At 34.1% G+C, this 3,942-nt stretch overlaps 1 pseudogene; it reads right to left on the reverse strand.

The window, feature by feature from the left end:
• Window positions 1–923: 923 nt before the first annotated feature.
• Window positions 924–2,043, reverse strand: LOC141659171 (linoleate 13S-lipoxygenase 3-1, chloroplastic-like; annotated as a pseudogene).
• Between the last annotated feature and the right edge of the window lie 1,899 nt (window positions 2,044–3,942).

Below are 3,942 nucleotides of genomic sequence, written 5' to 3' on the forward strand. Positions count from 1 at the left end.
ATATAAATTTTTTGTCATCCATATAAATTTACTTTATTAATCAGTTATCTTTCCATTTACCTGTAGTGTTAATCATTGTGTTAAATTTTTTGCTCAAGTGAACAAAATTTTTCCATTTACCTGTAGGCTCCTTTGGCTCAGGTCTAATAAATCAGTTATCTGTTCATTTAAGTATCAGAACTCTGAAAATTTTAAGAAGTGACAAAAAAGCAAGTAAACTATAACCTATTCTATGCGGGCAAAAAGTCTCTCAAATACACGTGGTGTCAACGTTTAGCAGTTTTCCGATTACATGCACTCCATAAATTATACTCTAAATTACTCCATAATGGATCTGATATGCACCTGGAAGTCGTCATGATTGTCATACTTCTGTCCAAGTTCTCCTCCAATTTCTGAAAATTGAGCTGAGTACGGGGAGATTACTCCAATTGTAACCTTCACTTTCGCTGCAACACATGCTATACACGGAACATATGTTAAGTTTTACTTGGTATAGCTAATTATTGTTAACAAGAAAACCATGAAGATTTATGGATTTATTGACCTAAATAAAAATGATAAAAATGGCCAAACATGCATATACCTTTGTAGAGCAACTGCAGAATTTTCAGTATGACAGCAACCTCTATCATATTCTTCCAGCTATGACGATCAGAAAGAACCTCTCTTCCGCAAGAAATATTCATAAAGAAATATATCTAGCTGAAAAGTTAACATTTAACGAATAGTCATATATTATAAGATTAACCCAACCTTGCTTAACCATAACAGAACCAATAAATTTATCTTACCTGTGTTGATGTAAAATTAGCAACCGAGTCAAACGTAAATGTGTGACCAGCAACAGACAACGAATCACTAGATTTTTTCCATATACATGCAACAAAGGAAAGAATGGATGTAGAAGAGAATGCCACTGCTTACCAATGATATACGAGTTGATGATCTTCAGCATCATTGGAACACACGTGGGCTTTTGCAAGCTACCATAACCAGTTGGTAGTGGCATCTACTGGAGGTGTTACTACTCTCTTTGACCTGGAACAAGGACCAGGCAAGCTAAGCTCAATAGCAATAGGCTTGAGAGTGCTTGAAGGAGTTGAGAAAAAGATGGTGCGTGTTGCATAAGTTGTACGACCATTAAGGGCATTTATTTGGTCGATAAATGGTAGGTAGATGTCACGGTAGTCCACGATAAAAAGTTTATTTCCATTTAAAGCCTGTGTACAACAACCAGGAAAAATGCAAATTAAGATAAAGTCAGATAAATTTGGGACTATTGTACATAGTCTACGGTCTTTTGGATGAGTTCTCCATAAGATAAGATAAAGAAAAAAAAGTAAAGATTTGAATATTATTATTCCCAAGAAAAAGGAATTTAGGTGATTTAAAATTACCTCCTGCACTGTCATGCCGATAAGTTGGCCAGCAATGTGTTCCTCTTTAAGAGCAGACTCTTGAGGACCATGGATCTCAGTGTCAAGCTTGCTTACAGGAGGAAAAACTCTTAAGTCTTTCGATGGTGACGGGGTTAACCTCTGCTATTGATTGGCAAGCAAATTCGTTATCTCTAAACCATGCAAACTTGTCCTCTGTAATGCAAATGAGAAGTTACTGACAGTGTTAACATTCTATTCATTACAAGGAAAACCTTTACTGTAATATTGGTAGTAAGTGATAGGTGCTTTGTAGTAATTGTAGCTCAGTTGTAAATTGACTTTAGGTCTTGGTTGATCAATTATAAAAAGATCACAAAAGGTGACTAATGCTTACGTGAAATTATTTTTGGGATGTCATATTTGAGAAGGTAAGCATGACTTGATCCCTTCAGCATAGGGAACTTCTCCAAAATTTTATCTTGCGAACCTAGCTTGAGGAAAAGACCATCATTGTAGAGGCTGTCAATCTGTTCAAAACCATGTAAACCTGATCCATTGAGCAGATACATAAGAATTAACATTGGCATCATCAATATACAATATTTTCCATTGGAACAAGCTGATGGCTGAAGTATTGTAAGATTCACAGGTTTTTACCCATCCCGCGCACTCCTTTTCTTAAGTAGAGAAATAACAAAATCCAGATCTGATTTCTTTCTTTCCTGAACTTCTCTTATTTTTTTTAACTTTTAAACATACACATGTATCCTATACTTTCCAATGATTTCAACATTATACCTATGCAGAAAATATCCTAAAGAAGACACAGAATCATATCCAGTAAAAAATAATCTCATGTATTGTAAAAAAACAAACCTTTTTGTGTTTAAAAGCTTTTACATTTAACAATCTCAGTTTTTCTGATACTTGGTCACTTTGAAGAACAATTTGAAAGCATTTTTCCCAACCTATAATAATTTTACAAAACGAAACCAGTGGATATATAAGGAATAAGCTAGCCGTATCCAGCTACAGACATATCACCAAAAGTAAGAATATCCTGCTAGACATCCGAACACATGCTGTTTAAGGGCTAGGACAAGCTTCTGATGTACAACTTTAAAATATCCCAACCTTGTATCTTGTAGAGCTGTGAAAAAACTACAGAAGAATATAGACACTGTTAGATAATTTATATTGGCATTAAATGTGCTTTCATATCTCAAAATCTTCAAGTATAAGGTAGTAGGACTTGTACTAGTATATTTAAATAAAAGAGAAGACCAAAACCTCTTACATTATGATCGATAACTTGGATTAATAAGTATTGAAGAACTACCTCTACTAGAGTTTTATTATTCATAAAATTATGATCACGTGTAAGTCTTATACATTACAAAACCGCAAAAAATAACAACACTGTACTTACCCAATCATATTCAATAAGATACTTGACGTCTCAAAAAACTGTATCACGGCAATCCATACTTGCTAATATCAAAGAAATATCATTATTTATCTGATACTAGCGTCAAATAAATTAAGATAATTCCAGAAAAAGGTGCTAAAATCAAGTGTCTATTCATCTGTTCAAAATAAATAATATATTTTTGACTATTAAAATAATAGAATTGTGTGGGAGTTTCTAGAATAATCTTGATACATGTATTATTATTTTTTTATGTTCAATGTATTGGTGTAGGTACATGTAACCTCTAGATACATGTATCTTGGTCAAGTGATGTCTATTGGAGTCTAAGAGTTATCTAGATCTTTCTATGGAGTCCTATATAAAGCCTTGTACCAAGTCATTTGTAATCAAGTAATTTTTAAAGTAATACATTTCTTCTCCTAAATTGTCTTGTGTGAGTTTGAGTGAGATCCTTTCTTCCAACAAAGTGGTATCAAGAGCCAAAGGTTCTACTTCTACTTGTCTTCAAAGAAGGCTTGTGTGGTGTAAAGAAGAAGGAGATCATGTCAAATGGAATGTCTCCATGGCAAATGCCAAAGTTCACCAAAGATAATTATGAGAATTGGAGCATTCGTATGAAGGCGATCCTTGGAGCAAATGATGTGTGGGAAATTGTGGAGAAAGGATTGGAGGTGCCCGAAAATGAAGCAAATTTGAATCAAGTTCAAAAAGATCAACTTCAAGCCCAAAGAAAGAAAGATCAAAAGGCGATCATGATCATTCATCAATATTTGGATGATTCTATGTTACAAAAAGTGGCTTCCTCAACAACGTCAAAGAAAGTTTGGGATACTCTCAAATCTTCTTTTAGTAGCGATGCTAAAGTAAAGAGAGTTCGGCTACAAACACTTCGTGACGAGTTTGAGGCTTTGCGAATGAAGGAATCCGAATTAATCTCGGATTATTTTTCAATGGTCTTGATCGTTGTCAATCAAATGAAAAGCAATGGAGAAGAGGTAAGTGATGTTCGTGTTATTGAAAAAGTTCTTCGTTCACTTGACTCTAAATTTGATTACAAAGTTGTGGCAATTGAGGAGGCTAAATATATAGATGAAATGACTATTGATGAGCTTATGGGATCATTACAAG

Source organism: Apium graveolens, chromosome 1, assembly GCF_009905375.1.
Source record: "Apium graveolens cultivar Ventura chromosome 1, ASM990537v1, whole genome shotgun sequence".
Lineage (NCBI taxonomy): Eukaryota > Viridiplantae > Streptophyta > Magnoliopsida > Apiales > Apiaceae > Apium > Apium graveolens.